We start from the raw sequence: 25,991 nt of genomic DNA, 5'->3' as shown, positions 1-25,991 counted from the left end.
ATGTTAAAATCTGAAGTTCATTTCTCTTGAAGAAACTTTGAAGTTTCTTTAAGGAGAAAATGAGATCACTTTTATCAACCCTGATCTTTTGCAATCTAACTAACAAAAACTACGTTTATATGCCCAGGAACTATGAGCATTGTCTTCCTGAGGGTCATTTAAATTGACTGCATACATGTGTGTCCTTGTGGGTTTCGCGTCTTGGAGAATCTTAGGGGATTTTTCAAGGCAATATTTGGACTTTTCACCGTTTTCCTGCTGGCCCAGAACTTGAATACCATGAGAATAATGGCGCTTGCATTATTTTAATCCTCAACCTCATGGAACTATATACAGAGTTAAATAAAAAGGCAAACCCCAAACATTTGAAGCATAAATATGACTACCCATATATACCTTTTGTTCCTTGTTATTCCTATTCTTTAGCTGTGAAAACGTCAGATTCCTGTAAACATGACAAATCCACGTTCCAATGAAGCCTGTAAAAGTCGTTGAAAGGCCATCTTCTCCTTTTAGTTATAGTAATGTAAATCTGGAATAACTCAATTCGATTAATTTGAATTGCATGAGTTGACATAGGTGTGGCTGACACTGGAGGCTGGCTAGCAGTTCCCAACACCAGGAAATAATGAGGTCACACTTGCTTCTTGGTCCAAAGACAGCTTTGTCTTCATTCCAGGTGAAGCCACACCAAAAAAGTGATTCATAATATTTTTTTTTGCACCTGTAATTTAGTCATAATTAGCATGTGGGGTATAGAGATATCAAAATACTTAGAGCAACAACAGCAGCATTATTTCCTAATAACGTATTACTAGAAAAAATATACGTAAAAGAAAATCCCCTTTCCCTTTTCTTTGAGTAAAAATAGTATTGTTAGATTTGTAAAAAGTTACAATGAAACCCTTATGAAAATTGCAGAGTAATTTTCCAATTCTATTTGACAATAATTTTCTGTATTAGTTCTTAAGCGTTTTCATTTCAGATCTTGTCTCCCTCGCTCCTTTCTCCCCAGACAACACTGTGAACAAGTAACTTGAGGCTTTTATAGGAAGAATCGTATTAATGAACTAGCTTCACAGAAATGTGATAAAACAAACCGGACTCAAGAAACTAACTCCAGCCTCTCCTTGTAGGCTTAAAAAATCCTAAATCATCAGTAATAGTCAATCATCCTTATATTTTCAGTGTAGCTCAAAAAGGCCAGGGAACACAGGGAAGGGGATGGGGGCAGCAGGTTTTACACATCGGGCTGACTTCCCAATGAGACTAAAGCTGCGAGTGACAGCACACGTAGACAACTCGTTGTGCAATATTCTAAAATAGGAGGTAAAACAGCCTAATACTTACCCCAATTATTCTTTGAAATACTACTTTTATAAAAAAGGGAGGGAAAAAACCCACCACATAAAGAAAAGACAGAGAATGAGAACGGTAAGAGTTGTGTAATTGGGGAAGTGTGTTGTTCTCTTTCATTTTTATGAAGGCCATTCATGAAATTCTTTCCTGAAATACTGACTAATCTCTCCAAAGGCTGTTTCTGTAAAAGGACTTGGAATCATTTAGATGAGATTCTTCTGAAATGTGGTGAACTCATTGACAAATTTTTTCAATTTTTTTTTAATAGAAAGATTTCTTTTTGCTTTGCAAAAGAACTAGAGCCTTGTCTCTTAAGTTTTGAGAAACGTAAATAATCCTGCAAGCGTTTACACCTTAACACTTTCTGAATTGCGCTAATTCATACAATTACTAACGTATAAATGCTGTTGCATCTTTTCTGAAAAGTTTTTGTCTGTACAATTTCTCACACATTGATGAGTATAAATTGGAGATGTATGACCTTATTAGTCTAGCCTTGGATTTTTCAGAGTGTATTCCTATGCTAATAATAGTCTTTTTGAAATGAAATACAATAAAATGTAAACTTTTAGTATTTAATATTTATTTAGAATACTTAAATATTTAAATTATTTATTTTAATGAAGATAAAAATTATTTCAAAAAATTAATTTGAGAACTTGTGCATTCAGAAATGTTTGTAGTACCAGATTTTCATAGATTTTTTTTTTTTTTTTTTTTAAATTAGCACAGTGATTCATGAAGCACTAAGCTGGGCTGAGCATCCCCTTGTTTACTTTGGGTGAACTGAGTGACAAAAATAGACTGTTTAATAGCATTTTCCTATACTGGGCAGTTTTCATTATCCCACAATATGTTTCTGGCATGGCAATATAAGCTGAAGTAGATTGTATTGGCACTACCAATGTTAGTAAAATACTCCATTTGTAATATTTCTAGCACTGCAGCTCTTCATTGTATTGCCAGTGGGATTTTCAGAATGTGCATCATTGACATTAGTCCTCTCCCCCCCGAAGTCAGTGGAACTTTTAAATACTGAAATAAGAGCAGAGTTTAGCTAGTGAGAACTTTTGAAATGGAAAGTCGAATACAGGGGAATGATTTTTATTTTTTTAAGAAGAAAAAAATATTGTGCTGTCTAATGAAGTTCAATGAATATTCTTAAAGATGTGCAATTACACAGTTACATAGCCATTTTACATTGCCTTAAAGTATTTCTAAAGCTAGATGCCAAAAATTATATCAAATGTGGTACCTTTGCCAATATGGCAAAGTTAATTTAGCCTTTCTAGCATGTCTGCTCTGTGATCCTCTCTTAAAGTCATAATATTTCTTCCATACTTGCTGGATTCAGGGTACAACACAGACTCTCTGGGAATAAATCAGGATTATGTAGAGAAAGTGACTGTTATTTATGGGACTCTCGTTCACTGGCAAAGAAGTTGAAGTGTATGTAGCTGGTACGATGGGAGCAGTGAGGAGGAGACCCTCGAGATCGCAGGAGACGTTTTCCTTTTCTCACTTCCCTGCCTGGCACCTGAAGAAGAAATTTTAAGGAAAGCCCTGCTTTGTCTCTGCAGCTTCAGACAGAAGCCGACCCACTGGAGATGCAGGCAGGAGAGAATTTAGCTGCTGAAGTCAAAGAAATATTTTCTGATTAGGTGTGAACTGATTTTATTATTTTTCCCTAAAGGCTTATAAGTTGACCAACTTTAGGTAACTTTTTATGAACTACCAAAAGGCATTTATCTAATGCCAGAGCAGCTGCTGACAAATTTCAAGCTTTTATTTCAAAGCATGAAACAGTTAAGTGGTTGGAAGAATATTTTTAAGCATGAGAAAAGCAAAGTAATGTGGAGAGCTGTGCATTTATTTTGAGATGTCTGTAGCCCCGGTTCTCATGGATTTTTACTTGGTGTGGTGATCCAGCCAGTTCACATGATACTTCCCAGCTTCCACCTCAATATTTTTCTGAATACAAATAAAACCAACAAACCCCAAAATCAAAACCCCAGCTCCCCCAAATCTGAATTTAAAACAAAAACCCCAATTTGAAGAATTTCCTTCCAAGTGATTATAATTATCTGAAGGCAGTGTTTTAAAATGGAAAATGTTGGTTGATCTGCTTTATGGGTGCTGTGTGTATTTCCTGTGCTGCAGAAACAGCAGACAGCTAGAATTCTGACTTTGGCGTGTGCGTCAAACTGCACCAAAAAGGATCACCGTGTATGGACAGGGTCAAACTGATTTTATTTGGGATAACTCGAAGAGATGAAGTTCCTCTCTAGCAAGTCCTATTATGCAAGGCCAACATCCCAATAGTTACATATTTTGGGGCTTGAGTATTTATGAAATGCAGCCATTTTTGAGGTGAAGTCCAGATCTTACCAACAGTTACTCAGCAAAATCTGTGGTAAAATTGAGCAAGTTTGCAGGATGTGCCCCTGTAATTTTCACTTGTGACTAGTTAATTTAATGTTGCTGTTCTGAGTTTTAGGAGTTTAGATGAAAACATCCTAAAGGAGCTGGTTTTCAAAAGCTCACTGGAGTGACTGTTTACTGGCCTTCTGAGATGTCTTCCAGCTGAGCACTAGAATATCAAGGCTACTAAAATCACTAAGAACACGACTTGGAGCCATTTAGCTTTCCAGACCTGACTTTTCTTTCTCACTGAGTATTCTTTCACTGGGAACTGATTTGCACTTAAAGAAATGAAATTTGCCTAAAGAGTTAAGTAACATGTATTTTCTTTCAGGGAAAAAACAAAATATGAATATTCAAGATGTCCTTGACCAGGGGCTGTGAAGTTGCTAATGGTGGGCCTTCCTGAAACAGTCTTTGTTACAGAAACTTAAATTTATAAACCAAACACGTTCCCTTGATCAATAATCAGGATAATAGAATATTTTTAGGAACATTTAGAAAGTGTAACTCTATCTGACGTGATTACTCATGCTCACTTAAAAAAACTGTCAATCAATACCAGTTATCAGATTTTCTACAAACAACAACAGTGGAGGAAGGGAGAGGTTTGTAAAATCACTTATAAAACATAGCTTCAATGCAGTCTAATAGTTGCTTGGAAGATATAACACAGGCTTAACTCTCAAATTTAAGTATATCTATTGACTCGATGCGCTATCAAGGCTGTGTATCAGGAAACATGCCCAATAAATGACACAGCAGTTAAGTCTTGAACATGGCGGTGTAATTTGGATATTCTTTTGATAAGTCATCAAAGCATGATGGATTTGTAAGATAGGAACTAAAAATACTTCTACGTAGATATGAATCTTGGTTATAGTAGATGGAAGAGGAAAATGATGATTGAGTTATGCTGATTCTGCTAAAGAGCTCCAGTTATATATTAAGGCAGTAAAACTCTATGAAACATGGGAGGGATGTATTACTAGTTAATTACAACAGCAAGATATGCCATTGAAGGGATTATTACCATATTTTATGATGACCATTTTATCATCTCCTTGTTTATACTTTCCTTTGGTAGTGAACTTTTCTTCTGAACTTTGAAATACTGAATATTTGAGCATTAAATATTGTATCCCTTGTATTTGATATGAATAGTTCTTAGTATAAGGAGTAAGAATATAACTGCAGAGGAATAGAAAACCCAGATGGGAAAAATGGCATTTTCTGTAATTATATGTTGTGTCCATGCATCAGCAATGCTGTGGTTGGTTTGGTTTAGTTTTTCTAGGGGTGATGAGGTATGGAAAGCAATAGCTTGTTTTATAGTGGAAAGCAAATTCTGCTCTGGCCAATATGCCCTGTAAAGCTGTTGGATTCCCAGGCCAGTTTCAGCAGCACCTCTTCAAATGTGGATGGCTGAAAGATGAACATCTCTTGTTTTAAGTAGTTGGACAACTGTTTGATTGCTCCTTTCTATAGGAAAATAATCTCTTCATGGATGGCTATAAGTGGCATCATTTTTCCTTTGGGTTCCCATTGCTCTCTCTGTATATATTACACATCTGGACTGTAAGTGAAACTTGCTCATTCCTCTGAAACATCTGTTGCGTCCTGCTGCAGAGAAGGCCTACTTATCTGCTACTTTTACTGTGTACTTTGTCTAGCAGCCCCCATTCCAGATACAATCAATTAAAAAATCACACAGAAATAGTTAATAGTTTCTGCAAAAAGGGTTACGCTGTTTCACAACTGGGTCATTTATTTTAAAAAAAAAAAAGGCAAGATGAAAAAAAGTCAATGAAAAAGTGTAAAGCTTTTTTTCCCTCTTGCTTTGGAAAATGTAAATACCTAAGGAGAAAAATGGTAGGAAGTTTCCAGTTAGAAAAAAGAATATTGCTTTCTTCAGTTTAAAAGTCTCAATCTGGTTATCCTGTTTGTGCAGCTGCTCATAGAAACGCCTTCACAAAAAAAAAGGTGAGCAATGTAAGGGATTCTTCTAGTCAGAGAAGAGAGGAAAAAGCAAAAAAAAAAAAAGTTGCAGAATTTCAGGCTAAATTCTACCACTTTTGTTCAAAGAACCAGCATGGTTGTTTCTGCTGCTAAACCCTGGGGAGGGCAGAAAGAGCTGGGATGGCAAATATTAGTCATCTCTGGAGCTCAGAGTTTACTTAGTAAGAGATGCTCAACTAAACCAATGAGAGAGAAAAACCTTTTATTTGCAGAAACACATTTCTGCACACCCAAAGGAGGCTCTGTGTCCCACCATCTAGAAGATTCGGTGAGAGTCGCCACGTGACTCTAGGCTGATTGGGGCACCGTACCTAAAATGGTGTTTTTCCTTCATTCCTCAGGCACCAGATCTTCAGCTGGCTGCGTTGTAGAAGAAAATAGAAGAAAAGAAGTGATTTCTGAGAAAGGGAACCGTATTAAGTAGTCTGGAGAGTGAGTAGTAGGAGGCTTCTATAGCTTTTCAGAGCGGAAGAGACAAATCTTTGCTTGTTTGGGTGGCTTGTTCGTTGTCTTTTTGTACCACCATCATATCCCACACAATGGAGGAGTCCTGATGCACTCCTGACGCACTAATTATGCTCCCTCCTGTGATGGGAAGGATGCAGGACTTGGGACTTGGTTGCTACAAGCCTATGTGGCTTCAGATGGGTGGTTTTAAGCACCTCTTCATTCAGCATTCAGGGCACATGGAGAAGTTACCAATTTCTTTTTTTTTTTTTATAGCTAGACCAAAGCTGGAGAGAGCAAGGGGGATGCTCACACAAAGGAAAACCAGCTGCATTTTACAAATACCCAAATTGCGCTATCAGAACATTAAATATTTATCAGTGAGTGTCTGCCCATTGAGTACTTTGGTATATTTAATTTTTTTTTATTGTTATTGTCTGTCTGGACTTGGACTTATCTCCTTGGCCAAAGATAAAAGATGATTTGTGTCGTAAACGTATGGCATGTGAGGTAGTGCTTAGTTTTTTCTTGAGATGAGATTAATGAGGTAAGAAAAGGACAGAGGTATGGAACAAGGCTTTGCGAAGCTGCCTTTTAAATTTTGTACCATATTGAAAATGGAGCTCTGGCAGAAATAGTTTTGGTTTTGAAGGTCTGCTCCGTGTTAGCAGCACAAGAGGCAGCTGCCTAAAATAGGAAAATATTAGGAGGATGTTTGGGGCCTGTTTATTGAGGGCAGGGCAGGGAGCTGTGGGCGGTGTGTGTGTTTCCCAGGCTGCTAAGGGCAACAGGGACCACGGAGCTCGTGCTGATAAGGAGTGGATGATAACCTACTAATGCACTTTCACTTTTCTGTGAAGTATTAAGGCTACAGAGCTGCAGACAGTTTGTGACACATGGTAATTTGTTGAAAATGACTATTTGCAAAATATAGAGGACCCGTTATATTAGCAGAACTGACAAGAAAATAAACAGCTTTTTTTGGTTTTGATGTTGGTGGGTTTTTTTTTTTTAAGAAAAAAAAGCCTTTGGAACTAGGGAAGATAGACGCAATGTTGGCTATTATTTACCAAATCAAACTTATTTAAATGCACTGTCTTTGATACTTAATAAATGTTGTAGTGTGGCTTTTCGTGGCTAATAAAACTTGGTTTACATTACACCCCTTGTCTACTATGATTTGCCTCCTAGGGCTCACTTAGAGTGCATTAAGAAGCTGCACACAAGATCAGGGTGATTTGCTGCAAAACTTAAATAATTCATTTATGCACCACTGCTCTCAGACAGTGTTTTTACAAATGCTATAATGAGACAAGCTGTGAAATGTTTTACATGGCGGAAATGAGGGCTGCTGCTCAAGTAAAGTCTTTCTGCACAGATTTTATTCCTTGAAGTCTTCACGAGGACTTTCAAAGCATTATGGTGCAGACCTCCAAAGCACGCTGTCCCGCTGGTAAGGCTGTTTGTCCTAACTCAGCAATAATATTTTTTACTTCCATGTGAGGACCTGAAATGAGCACGGGATACTTGAGGAGTGCAGAGTGGAAACTATAGTTCCTTATGCTGGGGAAAAGGCCCTTTTCTGAGTATGACTATACCTTGTCTATCACACTGATACTCTTTCTTACTCTGCTCTCTGCAGTCCGCTTTGCTTTTTATTAATGGGCATGGAAGAAGTTGGAATGATCGAAGTTAAAATATACCAGAACTAAGCTTTACTGGCAGTGTTGTTGACAACTCCCCTGATGTTAGCTCTAAATTCTCATCCTCTGGAGTCGTGTTTCTTCTGTGTAGCTATAACCTTCAATACCCTCCGCAAAAGTCTTATTGTCATGAAGAAGAGCTTGAAAGTATGTCCTGCACCTGCACTCTCAGGAAGCAGTTGTCCAGACATAAAATAGCTCTATTATTTACACTAAATGTTAGAATAATTTTTATTTTTATTAATCTAGTAATTTGGATGGAGAAGGGAGCTAGTGCTTGGGGTTGGGGGAGCAAGCGTGACCTCACCATCATTTTTGTATGTGTATTAGGCTATAGCTGTTAACTACATGATCGGATCATATTTGTTCTTCAGGAAGAACAAATTACAGAAGAATTAAAACATAAACAAATTAGTCTTAAATTAGTAATTGGGTAAGAGTAATCTGTTTACAGTATGTGTCTGACTTTGCCAGGAAAGGTATCCAACAGCTTGCATTTCCCATGCGCATCTCACCAATGACATGGAGCTTAAGATGAGATAGGGGAAAAAATACCAGGTGTAACTGAGACTGCTGGATGGCTTTGGTTGGAATTTGTAACCGTTGAAATAATGTATAATTAGAAGCAGATTTTAATTTTTAGGATTAAGACAAAAGTGTTTTTTTTTTTCATAATTACTTCATGTGTCAAATTTGCTTTAGAATCTTTTGCTAAAAAATATTTTGCAATTGCTTATATTTTTGCATGGCCATTATAAATCTTGAAGTGTGCAAAGGCAATTACCATTTTACAGAATGAAAGCTGGAGAAAAAGGAGGGAAGGGGATTCGGAAAACAGAATGTTTGGGCTGCTGCTAGGTAGAGATCCCTTTGAATTTGCTAGCATTTCTGTGAGCGTTTTCCCACTCTTCTCAACCAGTTTTGAATCCGAGAAAATTACCATCTGTGCATAAATATGCAGGAAATGAGCTAAATTTGTAGTGTAAACATTTTCAAATGAATATTTGCACAGTACAGTCTCTCAGCAATGCATTATCCTCTTTTATTTGATAATCAACACATATCCCTTATGAGTTACATTGAAAGGGAAGAGAATGACTCTCACTAAACTCTAATTATCCTCTCCTTCCTCCTGGGAAGCGCTCTCTTTAAGTTCCCTTTTGTGAGCTGCTCTGTGTTTCACAGTCATTCCACCTCTTGATCACTCTTTCTCCTTTTTTTGCCTCAAAGTGGACTTTTGGATGTAAGGGCATAGCATGAGCCCAGACAGCTCCGTATAGGGACATCTGTTGAATTTCTATAAGGTAGGATTGCCAGGCCAACCCAAAGCCTTGGAGACATGCAGAGCAATTAACTTGCAACTGAGGTTTTATGCGGGACACAAGCTTGTGATAATACATAAATATTTCTTGGCTTAGGGCTGAGAGAACGACATATTTCTATTAGCCCCGAAGTACTTTTGACTCGATTCAATCTGTAGCAACATGAGTCAGCTGTTTCAGCTAAGCAGTGTTTCTAATTCAGCCTTTTTCTAATAAGCACGTACGCATAACGTGAGCTTCCTACACCGATTAATCCGTGTTTCCTCCATATGGTTTGTAGATTTTTATTTTCTTTTAATTCAGTGCAAGCTGCTGAATAGTAAAATGCAGTCAAGATCTTGTTCTAGCAAAAAAGGGACCCCAGCTGAAGTTGCCAGGGAATTGTCAAGATTAGCATATCCTGGTTGTTTTGGGAAAGGAATTTTTCAGCCAGTCCCTCTGACTGCTAAGGCTTGAAAATGGGTGAAGTCCTTCAGTAGTCCTGTATAGGAGGCCCTGCATTTTTCTGGGTAACTTTCTGAAGGCAAGGTTTGTAGAAGAAGAAAGCTGGGCCAAACCTTGCTGAAGCTGGTTCAGAAGGACAAAGGAGTAGCCTGTGGAGTGGTCCTGAGAGTATTCAGCTGAGATGCTACACCTTGATGAGAGGGAGAAGGGGTGGGGATGTCAGAAGACAGGAGAGGAAGCTGCTGAGGAAGGTCTGTGTTTGGAATAGTATAGGACTTAAGAGGTTTGGAAGTAGGTATTTTGTGTTTGGGAAGGGTAGGAATTTACAGTCTCTGCATGGAACAGAATGAATCTATTTGCTAATTTTAATGTGCAATTAGGAGTGTTAGAGTGATACTAGCGAAGTCTTGCTATTGCTACTGCTAGGCTATCAGAATAAAGCTGTAGACCTGTTCATGAGCACTCACGTACACGGAGAACACAGATAAATAAGGTGCACACACGCATGGGAAAGCACTGCAAAAATCTAACTCCCTTCCCCGTACCCCGCCACCAACCTTGATTAACACTCTCTCCCCCCCAAAAAAAAACCCAAACCAAAATAACCCTACAACCTTTTTCTTTTAGTACCGATGAAATCTAATGGCACAGTTTTTCTCCTTCAAACAGGGAGAATGTTAATTCCTGGAATGCACTTTATACAAATTAAAGTCCTTTCCCGCCTCCAAACATAATTTTTAACAAAGGGATCAATCTCTCTCCTAGCAAACCAAGGTGAACAAATATATATATAAAATAATTAAATTGCTTTTTTCTTATTATAGGAGTTTGTTTGGTTTGTAAAACCAAGCCGGAATATTTATGCCCTTCCTCTTAGGGAAGGTCAGCAGATACATACTCAATTACCTATTTGTGTGCGTTAAATCAAATGACTCTATATTCAATATTTTGTTTTTTAATTTTGCCTGAGCAGGAAGCTGGAAATCCAAATTAATGACTCTTCCCCAGTGACATAAATTCTGCGAGGTGTTTGTAGCTTGCTTGCCTTGTTAAAGTGCTCTGACGTGATTGATAACCGTTGTCCTCTCTGACAGCGAAGCCTGCACAGCAGTGGCAAGTAGACCAGCAAGCATGCAGAGAACTTGCACTAGGATCAAAATCTGAGATGTTTTCATTAATTCTACTTCCAGGTTGTGAGGAATTGTTTCTAAATAGGCTGGTAACCTTCTTGTCTTCTTGCTAACAGCTGCTGTTAGACATGATAATATACCAAAGTCACTGCAGCTGAGCAAGGAAAAGTAAAGCTTGTTTCTGTGCGGTACCTGGGGGAAGTAAAATCCCTTCTGCTGAGGGAAGAATTGCTGTGCTGGGACTGTCTTGTGCACGCCCTGTACTGATTATATAGTATGGGTAGTTTAACTTGCAAAGGGTCCCCACATGAGTGATCTACCAGATGTCCCACTGTTTCCCTCTTTCTGTGCTTACCTGTGCACTGACTGGTTGGACCCTGAACCTGCAGGGGCAGATTTCTTCCAGAGAACAATAAAGTTGCGGTAACAAAATCCGGGCAGTAAACATTTCAAACTACTTTGCACCATTTTTTTAGTGTTCAGTTCATTATTCTCAAGCCGTGATTGACCCTGTGCCACAGAAAATGTCTCAAGCGAAGACAACCTTTACTCTAAGGGACTGGGAATCTGCCAGACCAGTGCAGGCAAGATGAGGTGTGAGTGTCTTGGGAAAGGCTTCTGTTAATTTTGGGGCTTTGTTTTAATCTCATACTCTTTTTCCCTTTGTATGATACTGGGGTGGAGAATGGATTTGTCTTCTGTGGGCTAACATTTGTGAGGCTTGTGGAGTTGCTAAGGGATAGCTTGCCAACTCACGTTATTAGGATCTTTCCTGTAAGACAGTAATTCAGTCCCTCCCAATTTGTTAAAATACAGGACCTTAACTTGAGCGATAGGTATTATCTGCAGTCAGTCCTTAGGAGGGTATAACTGAAAACAGATTAAACATCAGATAAAAATTGCATTGATCTAGCAATCTATGTGAAAATTGGAAAAATAATTGAAAGCGTTTGGTCTTGAAATAAAGAATATGCAACATTTAAAGAAATAGATACTGCCAGAGCTTTGACATACGAGTCCGAATCAAAGTTAAAATTGACAAATGACCCTTACAAAGGGCTGAAGTAAATGAGTAGCACCGGTCACCTGTGGATGTTGGTGTGGCCAGAATCCCAGCGGAGGTACCTGTATTGCAGCATGGACACCTCTCTCTAATCAATGTATTGTTACTGCTAGTTTTTATTTTCTCTTTAGGCAGAAGCAAAACGTAAATGTAAGTAAAAGAGCCATGCACATTGCTCTTTCCGTAATGCTTGTGCTATGAACTATTTTGTCCCCATAGGCTATTAGTGTCTTTGAATAAGTATCTAGTTCCTTTCAATAAACACTGTGCCTCTGAAGTTAAAGTGGCTACTAGTAACTAAAGTGACAGCTACTCAACTGCTAACAACAAAAAGAAGCTTGTTAAACCTGAAGATGTCACATCATTTTCATAGCCGCATTTCTGAGCTCTAGGAGACTCGAGTGCCATATTTTCTAGGCAGAAACAGGTAGTCAACTAGGGTGTTTATTCACTGAAGGTCAGGCTTTTGTATTATGAAACTTCTAGCAGATGTGATAAGCAGTAAATTGCAGATCTATCACCTTTTCTTTTCTATCTTTTTTTTTCTTTTTTTTTTTTTTTTTCCCAGTGAGCGTGTGTGTGAAATCAGCAGAATACTGCCTGCATTTGATTTATGGCCCACTTTTGACCAACTCTTATCAGGTTCCCACAAGCCCTTTTCTGATGCAGCTCATGTCTGAATGACAATAGACAACCAGTGCCATTATGCTCCAAAATCCCTCTCTGCATTCTAGACACCTAAGATTACATCTGGGCTATTGATTTATTACTCCCCCCCCCTTTTTTTTCCCCACAGGGACCAGTTTGTTCAGGCTGAACAAGATAGACTATTATTAAACTGAGCAAACTACTCCATGTGAACTTGGTAAAGAAATAATCATTTGCAACCACCTTTCTAACCACACAGGTTCATAAAGAAATGTAGGTGTTGAAATATTAAGACTGTTTATATATGGGTCCCACCATTCGTGTTTGTTCAGATTATATATAATTTATATACATGAAATGAGACCCAACAGGCATTCTGTTGTGTTGGACATTATAGGCATATTGCCTAAAGCACCGCAGTATTACCACCCAATGTACAAAACCCAAATTATTACAAATCTGCGTTACAGAAATACCTACTGTAACGCCAACTGTATCTGTGGCAGGGAGGTTTTATGACACCTTTTAGAGCCTCAGCAAAATTTATATGTTCTACCAGTAGATTTTTTTTCTTTTCCTTTTTTGGGGAGGGAGAGGAAGCTATAAATTTTACAGTATGTTGGGGTTTTATATCTCCTAAAAATGTACTGTGCTGGATTCACATTTAATATCCCTCAGCTATAGTCATCTGTGTATTTAAGTCACTAAGTGAAAAGGTACAGACAGGGCTTCTAGTTAAAATGGTTGTTTTTTCTCTCTCTCTCCTCACCCCCCTCCCGCCTTTCCCTCCCACAAGCACATACCTCATCCTTGCATCTTCTTTCGGTTAAAATAACATTACAAAAGCTGATTCACTGATTCAGGGTTCGCACGTGAACACCTCTGGCCTGCTTTCAGGAAACTCTGAGCACCATCACGCCAGACCAACAAGGTCTGCAGGTGCTCTGAGAAGAACCCAGGGCATGGCACGGAGCAAACACCACAAACAGAGGCTTTCAGAGCTGTGCTCCTCCAGTCGTTGGCCGTGGGGACAGATCTGCTTAACTCTCGACTAAACCTCTCGTGGCTTATGTCCTACCTCAAAGGATTTATTTTATTGCGCCTGCTATTCAATTCGTTGTGTACAAGCATCTATTGTTGCTTGAGTCCTGTTAGACTGTGCCCTGTTAGACTGGTTTTTTCAGTGATGCATGTGGGCAGAAAGTATCACACACAGGCTGTAATTTAAGTATTTCCTTTTATTGCCTTAGCGTACTGCTGATAATTTTTTTTTTTTTAGGCATTCCTTTGTTCTCTCGTGGAGCAAAACTATCAGCAAAGAACCAGATAATGCCAGCATCAAGTAGGGAAAAATTAACTTTCATCATTTGTTACTAGACTTCTATTTTCTATGTCATCATTTTCTCATATTTAAGAATAAAATAGTCCCCATAGAAAAAAACATTTTTCAATTGAAGTTTTATAATTATTCTGTGATTCCTTCTGTGGGCTTCTATTTCTTCGCTGTCCTTCAGGGCTTGATCCTGCCAGATCCTGTGTCTGTTCCAGTAAAACACTTATGGATGTGCTCAACAGCATTTGGAAGCTCAGACATCCATAAACGCTTTTGAAATATTGTAGTATTTCTGTTTAAAGAGGGCTAGTCGACAGGGTGTCTGAGCAATGCCTACCACTGAGGCCTTTGAGAAAGTGAAGAGAATTTTTCCTGTGAAAATCATGCCTTTTCAATTAGAATCTAGTTGAGTATCTAAATATTGGGATGAGAAAAGGAACGGTGTAATGCTGCGTATGATTAACCAAGACTCTCTTCAGGAGGGAAGAAATAAGTTACACAGAAATACATAAATCAGAGTTTCACAGACCCACGGATTGCATTGCTATAGGTAGCAGAGGGCACTCCAGCTCCGTAAGGATACTGGAGAGTTACTGTAGTTTCTGGTTAGAGTAGGGAGAATAATTAATGGCAGATGGAAAAGGATGAAATGTTTTTTCCTCAGAATGGAGCAAGTAAGAAGGGATGTGAAGGCAGCACAAAACAAGAAGTGGAGAGTCAAGCGAACTGAAATATGGCAGGCTGAAAAACCCAAAAGGGAACACTTTTTCCCGTAATGTGTAACTCAGCTGGGAAATTCTGTGCTTCTGTTCAACTGAGAACAAATCAAATTTTAGAGAGAGATAACCAAATTTATAGCTGTAGTCCATGCTACAGCAGGAAGAGCAATGGCAAGGTCATTAGAAATGCACTGCATCGAGCCTTCAGTCGCTGGGTGTTGGGGGTTGAGGGGGACAAATAGCCAACAACTGTAGGTAACAGAGTTGCACTTTGAAGTCTGGTTCTGGCCACAAGAGACTAGCTTGCAAGGACTGTTGCCCTTATCTAGTGTTGCAGTTTCTTTGCTTTTATCATTAAATTCAATGTTTTATAAAAGTTTGGGATAACCGGGGTGTTGGATATCCTGTGCAGAATGTCTTTCCCAGTCTCCCTACGTCGTGGTTCACTGTTGTACGGAGGAAACGGAAATCACAACAATGCAAATAAGCCAAAAAAGATTTAAATCTTGAGTAAACTGACAATCACTTTTGTGACAGTCACTTGCTGTTTGGAGTAAGCTTTTCAGAGTCTTTCCAGCCTGCGTTACAACCGTTGTTTCATTTGCATCTCGGTGTTGCCAGAAAAAGCAGTGGCACAAACCTGCTCGGGGGAAGCGAGATCTAGAGTTTTTCTGGCTTCCCTGAAGGACCTTTTCCTCTGCCATAGAAAATCCCCCCTTCCCTTATTGCATTTGACTTGAAATTGTGATTTATTTGTCTAAAGGCATTTACGGGTTTCACTTTGTTTTGGAGCAGAAGCCTACTTTCTTCCTTTTTTCCTCCTGGTGTCTTCTACCCTGGAATACAGACATCGGCCTGCACAAGCATTGGCTTGCATAATGCGGCTTCAGATAAAGGTCATAAATGGTCTTATTTGGAAATTAATTCAAATAAGAAAGAGAACAAGCCAAAACCAAGCCTCTACTGGGCATGTTAATAATGTCATTTGTTTACAGAGTGTAAGATCACTGCTAGAGGACATCCTGAATTACTGGCTGTTGCCCTTAGTGTTTGCCCTTGAGTGTCCCTGTTGTGGGGGAAGCGAGTCCAAAGGTCAGACAGACTCTGCTGGACCAACACTGCCTGAAGATAGCTATTCATCTTCTGGAAACCCAGGCTGATATCTTGAAAGATCAATGTTAGGATTTTGATGCCTAAAAAAATAAATGGGATTCACTTCATTCCATGGACTAGTTCCAGTACAGTCATTGGCACTGCAACCAGGAGGATTTAGTGCTGCAGTTCTCGAACACTAACCAGGAAAAAGGAGACTGTGGTAATGTCAGAAGAGTGCGGCAGCAGATCAGAATTGGCGCTTGGGGGCTGCGACTGTGGTGCGTGTGACAGGAAGGCCTAGCAGCATGTGTTTCTGTTGTGCTTATTTCTTACACATGTAAAATCTGTGTGGAGTGGGTTTTTCTTTTTTTTTCGAGCAGTCTTCAATCCAGTATTTGCAGAAGTATTCCCCACAGAAAACATATGTATTGTCATATTGCTCTCAAACACACACAAAAGGGTGTGAGAAGTCAAAATATAATCTTTAAGAAAGGGTGTTTGCCATACAGGCAGGTAGGGATTGTGTAGCTCTGTGCAGAACGTATGCTGGGTTTCAGCAGGTAGCAGGTAAAAGAGCAAACAAATAGGGAGCCATATTGGCAGCCATGGTGAAAAGTGATCTGATGCCCTTTCCTAAGCATTTTCTCATCAACAACAACAAAATCAGATGTTTCTGTTAGAAACACGAATAGCACAAACACATGGCTCTTGGCTCTTTCCTTCAGTAAGTAGCAGCAGTAATTAATTAGCTCTTGGAATGTGTTGCATCTATAGAGAGAATTTTAAACCCTCACTTTTTTTTGGAAGGTTTAACAGTATTTCTGGACAGTTCAGCAGCATCAGTGGTGCATGTTTAACATGTGGAAGAAGCTGGCATTTGGGCTTCGGCAGCAGGTACACAAAGAGTGTCTTCCCACAATTTCAGTTGCACTTTTGGCTTAAGAGCACATTTCACTTATTACAGTGAATAAAGAGCAGGGGATATTCAGACACTCTGCGAAGGTCTCCTGGGTGTAGCTATGGATAGTAGGTAGTATTTATGCTCCATTTTGTATGCTTGTCAACAGCTCTTTGTGTCAGACTATTTTTTTTTAATGCAGGTTGTCCTCAGGAAAGTAATGAAAAGGAGTGAACGTTGTCTCAGCTGCCATAAAGTGTTACGTTCTCTTTAGTATAAATCATCATCCTGAAGTTCATTAACCTTAATACAGTTTAGTCTTTATGTGTCATCAGTTGAGCCCAAGCCTTCCAGATGAGTCATTCGCTCTATGCTGGATTTGTGGGGGCAAGCTAATTTTTGCATATAATGAACATTATGCATAGGCCTCTCTCCTTCTGTGCTCTGCTCATTGAATTGAAATGGCATTTGTTGAACTCAGAAGGTGTTATGAGAAAAGCAGGGTTGTGACAACCTAAAAGAAGAGGAGGAACTGACTCCAGAGGAAAAGTCCACTGCAGCATGATAGCAAGGGTGCCAGTGGAGTGGTGTAACAGCCCTGATTCTCTTGTTTTCTTCTGCACCAGTGTGTAAATCAAGAGTTGTCCTGTTGCGGCAAAGGGAAGCATGTAGTTGAGGAACGTCCCCAAAGCTAGCACGCACCCAACCTGGGCTGTTCACAAAGCGATGCAGATGTATGGGCTTGGTCCAAAAGTGAGCGTTGGTGAACATTGAGCGAGTGGGGGAGCCCAGAGGGATGACAGCAGAGCTCAGCCGGTGTCCTCAGCAGCCACCTTAGAACACCAGCTGCTTTGCCAATGTCCCGCGCTGCCCAAGGATCACATTATGAATTGATTTTAAGGAGGGATGTGAAGCAAGATAATATAGCCACTGACCTTGTGGATTTTTACAGGGAACTCATCCAGTGCCTAGGGGCTGGCACGACACAGAAGGTGCTCGTTGTAAGGTTTGACAAATGGGCGCTGGAGACTGGCACTGTGCGTGGGGTGAAGGCGGGGGTCGATGTAGTGTGTATGAGATGAAAGATGAGGACAGGGCTAGGTCAGGAAGAACATTGTATCTTGGGCAGTTGTCTTTTGCGCTGTCCAAATTCCACATAATCAGTTTTTCTGTCTCCTCCAGCAAGTCAAAGGCATGATTTGTGTAATTCACGCTTTTAAACACCGCTATTTATTTCTGCTACCTCATGGCTTAAAAAAAAAAACCTGAACATGTATACACAGAGATGTAATAGAAGAAAATAAAAATCCCTCCGTAGCTTCAGGTCATCACTCTTTTGGCTGCATGAAGCTCACCTATTGACAGAAATCATCTACCTCCAGCTGATCTTACTTCTCAGCCAAGGTCTGAAAGTCTGTCACCTCCCGTCATGATCTGTCATACAAACATCACACGCAGTGTTAACCTAGCAGGTAGAAAGATTTGTTGCAAGTCTGTTGGATCCTTTTTTCTTTTTCTTTTTAAACCACTTAATAGAATGGGGGTGAATTGTCTTACAGGTTAAGGGCAGAGGCTGGGTCTTAATTTATCCTAGTAATCTGCCCAGAGTGTGCGCAGGAATCCTGCAGACTGCACGAAAAGTGCTTGAGTCAGACCCTTCTCTGTTCAAGACTCAATAAGGGCATGAGTTGATCTAAACACATATATCTTCTATGCCGGGGGGATAAGGGGAGGAGGAAAAAAAAAAATCAATGCTGTCTCTGGCTGAATTTCTAGTTGTGTTTCACAAGGCTGTTACTTGGCTCATCTCCTTACCTCCAGACGTTGCAGAATAGCCCTGCTGCATTCCCTCTGCATTGGACCGCCTGGATTTTTCTCAGAGAAAACAGGCTTGGCCTTTTCCTTCAGCTTCTGCTTCTTCTCTGTCTTGTTCTTTTTTTGCCTTTTTTTCCCCCCTCCTTTTTACCTTCTCTAGGCTGTCACAAACTGTGCCTCTTGATGCCCTGGTCTGGCTGCTCCGCTGCCTTCCTTTCCGGGGCTCAGAGTTATGAATTATTTTCCAAAGCACAGGAGCTGCAGTATCCTGTTCTTGGCCCCAGAAAAATAATGGCTTGTACAGATTTTTCTAATTTGTATAAGGCCTTTAGAAGAAGAAAGAGGAAGATTGCCTGCTAAAAATCATTTTCATTTGCATGAACAAAAAGTTGTTATTTGTATATGTAAGATTTTTAAAGGCTTCTTGGCAGAATTGAGAGAAATGGTTGTTAAATAATCTTTAAGGTCCTTGTACTGTATTATAGGCTCAATTCAGAAGATACTTTAATTATTACAATTGGTGTTAACTTAAACATCTTTGCTTAACGTAGTTTAAACTAGTAAACTTTTAAACATAATTTAAACATAGTATAAAACTTAAACATAGTTTTTTGCTCTTTTAAACTAATTTTTACTGTTTTTCCTTTGTTTTCTGAAAACTCTTCTTTTTGCTATCACAAAACAGTCTCAACTAAAGCACTAAAAATGCTTTGAAATGTATTGTAACGATGATAAGAAATCGCTATGTTCAAGGTCTGGAGAGAGTAAAGAGTGGGGTTATAGTTTTGAAACCCCAAAATAATTTGCCTAAACCAAAGCTCCTAATCTTTGCACCACATCATCTATCATATGGAAGAATTAATCAGTCAGCTGTATTGAAACCTCTCCATTAACTAGTTTGTCTTCAGTCCTTGACTAGGTGAAGGGCCCATGAGGACACAGGTCCTATCCTCAGCTACATCACTGGGAACAAGACTGGGGCCAAAGTAATGTTTGAAAAGTTTTCTTTTATTTGTAGAACAAACGTTTTCACCCAGCTGTAGCACAGTCAAAGAGTGTGAAGGAAACATTACAATACCCCTGTCTATTTGTGTTTTTATAAGGTCACCCATCACCATGGTATCTAAGTGCCTTTCTTCTTTCTTTTAAGGGTCCTGGTCAGGAGTTGAAAATAAGGAAAAGAGAGGGAGAAAACCACAAAGAAAGAGGCATATGAAAAGTAAAAAAATATGGAGCTGGAGGTGAACCTAAAACACTCAGAGGTAATTTGCCTTGAGAAGCAAGAACCCTTGAGACCTGCGTGTAGACTTTGGAAAAAAGAATCTGTGAACAATAGTAAAGGCTATGAACGTGCTATCCTCTGACAGGTATGTAAACCTTAAGATTAAAATAACAGCTTCAGAAATCCTTCTGTCAGAGTGAGTTTGCTTCAGCTAGTCTGGATTTCAGGGGTAGTATCACAAAGACAATACATATATCAAGTGGAAATAGCAAAGGAAAATTCTGTGTGAAATTTCTAAACAGGTCACTTCTTGAAGCATATTCTCTATAGCTTGACAAAGTTACCATGACATTAAAATAACATTATATAAAATCAGGTAATTAAGGATTAGAACCAGTGGATTTTTAAAATATTTTTTTCTGTATATGTTGAATCATCTCAAAGCTGAGTTTCATGCTTAAGAAGGAAGATGAAGAAAGAGTGAGGAAGGGCACAAAATTGAAGTTTCTTTTTGTTTGTCTTTGTGTCATTTATTGTTTTGATTTGAAAATACTTTCACCAACAATTCTGGCAATCCCAATACTCCTTTACTTCACAAAGTAATTGGGAAGGGTTCCTTAATAGGCTTTTAAAGTTTTGTCTTCATTTAGCAATACATTTCCACTCTATGATGTTTTGGTTTTTTTGGGTTTTTTTGTACTTGACTTACATTCATGGTGATACTGAGGAGAGGATGGCAGGTATTTCAATTACATGTCTGTTACCCAGTCTCCCTCTGTGCACGCCGCCCTGAAAATTGTGTTTGAGAAACAGCCTCGTGGTTTAGTGGTGTCAGTCTGCAATCGTGATGCTGCTTATGGAGAAGAGGTGGGAGGGTGGGGGCAGCCAAGTGTCCTCACCTCCATCCCGGGGGTGGGAGCCCGACCTCCTTCGAGTGTGCAAACCTTAGAGTTAAGAGATGTCTGGAGAGGATGGTGATAGTAGGAAGTTAAGTGTGTCTTCCTCTGGTTTATTTTCTCACTTTGATTAAATATGAAGGCCTCTGAATATCAAGTATTTGTATGCTCATCGCATCCCTTCAACAAACACAAGCCATTAACCAAACTCCTTTTTGCATACTGTCAAGTAGTAAGAGAATTCTTGACTGCAGAAAGCGGGCACAATGTACATTAAAGGAGTGAAATTATTCAGCATGTGCTCATTGATACGTTTTTAAACAGCAGCTTCCTCCTCCCAGAAATCTTCCTTGAGGTTTGCAGATGACCACATGTAATGATGTGGTTTCTTGTCACTAGTAATAGCTTTGTGAGGCAGCAATATGTGGTACAAGATCCTGTTACTCAGAAAGTGGCATTTAACTGACCTAGTTACCTCAAAAACTAATCGCTAGCTTGTATATATCGCCACACTTTCCAACAACACAGCAGACTTCAAGAAGTCTTTAGTAAAAATTTTAGCTGCTGTCGGGCCACGTTCAGATCAGGTATAAGGGCCACTGGAGTCAATGGCTGGCTTACACTGTGAAACAAAGTGGACTGAAGGGTCAAATTCTCAAAATCATCTCATGGACTTTGGCATTTACTTTGACAAATCCCATGCCTCTGCACGTGGCCACTGGTTCAACAAGCTACTTAGACCTACGACCAGCTTAGAAAGATGTGAGTCATTGCACTGACTTCAACATGGTGACTCACATCCTTCACCACCGGCCTGTAAGCTGCCCCTCTCACTTGGGCTGTTTTGCTCCAACAGGCTGTTGAGAAGGCCTGTCTGCGGTTTCAGGTGTTTATTAAAGGCAAATGGGTCATGATGATGGATTGTGTTTTGGCTGCCTGCTTGGAAAGTTTGACCCCAAATAATGACCCCAAATATTGGGATCTCTGTGTGGTTCTCTCCTATTTTATTTCACCAAGAGTGTCCTGTGTAAAGGCATTAATTCAAGATGAAGAACCTTTCCAGGAATAACTGCCCCCCCGATTCTCAAATAGGAGCAGTACAATTGTTTATTTGTTGTAATTGTTGTCTCCTTATTTCAGTTTGTATGAACCCCTTCTATGCAATGAACTTCATCGCAAATTATACTAGTGGTCTATTATACCCAAAGAAGCGTTCACAGTTGTTCCTCAGACCCGTCATTTGTGCATGTATGTCAGAGAATCATAAAAATCCGAGACGGAAAAGTTCTTCTGCATTAGATCATCTCATCCCTGCCCTTGCCGACGCAGATTTTTTCCCCCCCGTACAGTATATTCTCTAGCGCTTTGTCCAGTCTAGCTTTAAGTAGATTAAATATGGTACTTTCTCACTGCCCTGTCAGAAGCTGTTGGAGAGGCTCGGAGGTAATTGACACTGGCACCCTTTGAAGGTGCGTTGTGGACCTTACCACACTTGTCATTTGTATCCAAACACGGTGCTTTCCTCCAGCTGTCATGAGTATTGTGTGGCCATAATTCTTTCAGACCCGGCATACAGCCTGTGCTGAACACTTACGACTAAGATGGAACAAAAGAAATGAAAATGTGGTTTTGGTTTCTTTTTGGCAGACAGTGTACATAGGGTTAATTCTTTTGAGCAGCCCAGGGGTGAAATAGTAAGGTGAAGGCCTCCGGAATATTTTGTTGATGAAAACTAGTGGTATTGAGATATGATGTGCTTGTCTGCACATGAAGCTTTTTGCTAGATAGAGAGGTATATTTTATAGGGTTCAATTAATAACTACATTTGAAATACCAACTGTCTGTTCTCGTGACACAGAAGGCAGATTTAGCCAAATGGTGAGTGCTTTTGAAGAACACTACTGATGATATACACATTTAAGCAAAGTAGTAATAATGTTTGGAGTTTCCTTTTTCTCCCAGGGAACCTACCAAGCGTTTCACTGAGTTCCTGCTCAAACTGTGCTTGCTTTGGAGTTGGGACATGCGTACTGCTCTGTGGCATGATGAAATATAGGACAGTCATGACGTAAGGTCAGTAGTAAGCTGCAGGGGCCCTTGTATTCAGACTCTTGATTCTTGAACTGTTCCATTTCTCCTGAAAGATGTTGATGCACCGCTGTGAACAGAAAACAAAGGGCATTAGCTAATCTCTTGGTTTAAGTGGTTTCTATCTCCTCTCGTTGTCACCAGAACCCCAACTTATAATTCTACCAGCCATAGACCTATAAAGCCATGAATCTCTAAGTAGAATTCTCCATCCAGATCACTGTCATTACTCATTTCTATAGCTCTACAGATAGGGGAATACTGTCCCTCGGTGTAGCCTCTTTACTTACTACTTTTACTCAATTCATATTGAAGATTCTTGACGCAGGGATTATTCATAGCACTCTCACTGGTTGCTGTTACTGCCTCTGAGTTCACGAATCCCGAACTGAGATCACATCATGTAGCCCAGTGTTCCTTGGACATGTAGTACCACATTAAAATGACATTTTAAGCAATTAATATTTTATTTATAAATACTTATAAATATTTATTATAAACGAGGCTTTAAACAGCAGCTCATGAGAAAACAATCTATTACATTTGTATTAAAACATGTTCAAATGTTTAATTGTAAGAGAGACTATTCAGCTGAACCATAAAAAAATGCATCGCAGTGCCCTGCTTTGGCCAGTTCATGTCAGGCTGCCATGCTCAGCTGAGAAGGTGGATTTTGTTTTGTTCCACACTAAAGCCAAGAAACCAAACTCTGGTGATTTAGGGCCCTGCTAAATGCTTCATGTTCTTGTCATACTTGGGCAATACTCCTGTTTGAGACTCTGGGTCAAATGCTTGAAATCCCCAGTGTGACTCATGTGGCTCAGGAGGAGTTTTGCTAGATTTGAAAGATGAGTTTTTGTGCCTACTGGAAAGCCCATTGCTGAAAATCGAATTTGTCCTGATTTCGTTCCTGACTCCAACCATGGGCTTTATATCTAGCCCTGGAGGGACCCTCGCTATGCTAACCCCATAAATCAGAGGTCTGACTCCGCTGGAGTCATGTTCTGTTTGGTAGGGTTCCTTCCTTCCAGCACACAGCTTGAAGTGGTTTTGTTCCCCTTTTCTGTAAAGTCTTTCTAGGAAAGCACGGAGGCACAGCCTTCTTGGGTTGTTTCCCCAAAACTTTACAGCCTTTAGGAGAAGGATGTATTTGGCTAAGATCCACCCCTTCGTACTATGGGGCTGAAAACAGGGTACTTTTAAATATAGAGAATAATATGAAATAATCAAGATCATCATTGTGACTCTGGTAACTGTTTTATACCTTCACCTCGAACCAGAATGACCAAACGTCTCTGATTAAGTATCCTACAGAAGCATTTAAATTCAGCAATTTTAGTAGTTCTTAACAACTCCCGTTGATGGTATTATTTTTCATTGGGAAGAAAAATGGTTATTGCTCACATTGACCTCCAGTAAATCTTGTCACCCAGCCCATACCCTAGTCTCGAAATATAATTAAAGCACTCTGTTTTGATAATAGTGACTTACAAAAGTGTAGGAACTAGTATTTACATTTTCTCTTTTTATTGCTCTTAAGTTTGGTATGAAAAGAAAGGTAATGCAACTGAATTACCTTAAATGGCCACGACTGATTTATTTCTGTCTAAGAGTGTTGTAGTTTACATACATCAAAGATTTTTTTTTTTCCCTAAGATTACCTCAGTGTTTGATTGGCCTTTTATTTTTTTCACTGTGGTGATTTTAAATTCAATCCACAGGCACCTTTAGAGGACCGAAGCAGTTGTTTTTACCCCACGTGAAAAAAAGTGACTAAACAAATAAATAAATAAAAATCAGGTTTGCAGCCATATATTTCTGAGAACTGCTGTTCATAATATTTTGTGTTGTTGTGGCAACATGTTCCTCATCTATATTTAGTTTAATAGCTGCTTTTGGAATATTGCAAGCTAGTACAGTATATTATCAAGTGGTTTGAATGACATCATAACCTATGAGTGTCATCTCTTGTGGGTTATAAAATCCTCCCAAACCCTCCGTTTGTATTAATGGCTTGTAATATAATTTTAAACCAGGTATTATAGTTTACAGTGGAAGGATAAAAATTCTGGCCTGCCTCGTACGGTGCACTGTGGGAAGAAGAGGGCAGAGGAAAGTGTCTTTCCCACCCTACTCGTGGACTGGGTGAGATAGGCAGTATGGTGCTTACCGGGCTTAGGTTTTGCCAGTGGGCCAGGAGAAATTTGTCAGTCTCTAGGGAATATTTTAGGTAGTCCCTGCCCACGCTGAAGAACTTGAGTTTGTGAAGAAGCTTGGTTTTGGGACAGAAACAACACATCGGCTGCACCCTGTGTTTTGCCGCGTTGTCCTACACCTATAAAAAGGCTGGAGAAACCTGCCGTATGTTCTGTGCCTCACGGTCTCTACCCCATGATAGAGAAGAAGCAATCAAATTACTTGCTAAAGACGCTGTGCGTTCTCAGTCGCCTTGAACCAGCTCGTCCCACCTTCTCTCAGTTTCTGAAGATAAAGCTAATGAGTCATCTCGACCTCTGCTGTAGTCAGTGGAGAGAGATGGGTGTCCCCGTGGGGCAAGTTGTCCCGCGTCCCCAAATGCCTAAGACAGGGCGTGTTTCTCGCTGGAGGTGTGTGCCTCTTTCCACTGACGATTGAGGTACTACCTTAAACCGAGCTGAGAGCCTCCCAACTAGTGTCGGTGGGTGGGATGAACCCCACGTCTTCATTTCAAGTTGGATGTTTTCGCGGGGAATGTGCAGTAGCATCTTCAGCGATTTGATGGGAGTCCCTTGGTGGAATTCTGTCTCTTTTTTTATTATAGAGGAATATATTTCTATTTCCTATAATCCTATTTTATATAGGAGGCCTCCTTACAAGGTCATATTAGTTGCTTGTCAGGGAATCTGTGGCGGGGATGTATCTTCACTGAAGTGAAAGGGAAGTGGAAATCTCAGGGAATGTCATGAATCCAGAATTTAAGCCTATGCCTCTATGGAAACTAAGTGTACATGGGTCACTGGCCACTATTATGGCCCTATAGCACTCGCTGGATTGTATGATTCTCAGAGTAATTAAACATGCCATATGTTGCCCCTGTTGCCACAAAAGGGTCTCCCTGTATTTTGCAAGGGAATAGACTGCTATGAAAGGGCTGCTGTGGATATTGTTGACCTCTTTGCATGGCTCTGTAGTTCTGCGTCTTCCCCCAAATGCCATCCACCAGCAGCACAGAGTGTTTCTTGATACTAAAGTCAGACATAAGATATGTTGATAAATACATTTCAGTCTAATAAAACTGCAGCCATCCTCATGGCAAACAAATAAAGCATCTTGGGATAAGTAGAGATATGCAAGGTGTACAATGCAAAGTTGCCTTATTCCATAACATAT

At 39.8% G+C, this 25,991-nt stretch overlaps 1 long non-coding RNA gene across 2 annotated transcripts in view; it reads left to right on the top strand.

Annotated features, from left to right (window-relative positions):
* The first annotated feature begins 6,105 nt into the window (after positions 1-6,105).
* Positions 6,106-25,991, top strand: part of LOC142081470 (uncharacterized) — an 86,653-nt gene continuing 66,767 nt past the window's right edge. For both annotated transcript variants that reach the window (XR_012673340.1, XR_012673339.1), the window contains exons 1-2: positions 6,106-6,231; positions 19,567-19,783. This is a non-coding gene — a long non-coding RNA (uncharacterized LOC142081470). The remainder of the gene's footprint in view (positions 6,232-19,566; positions 19,784-25,991) is intronic.

Source organism: Calonectris borealis, chromosome 3, assembly GCF_964195595.1.
Source record: "Calonectris borealis chromosome 3, bCalBor7.hap1.2, whole genome shotgun sequence".
Classification (NCBI taxonomy): Eukaryota; Metazoa; Chordata; class Aves; order Procellariiformes; family Procellariidae; genus Calonectris; species Calonectris borealis.
Note: the sequence above shows the minus strand (reverse complement) of the source record. Positions and strands in the feature narration are given on the sequence as shown.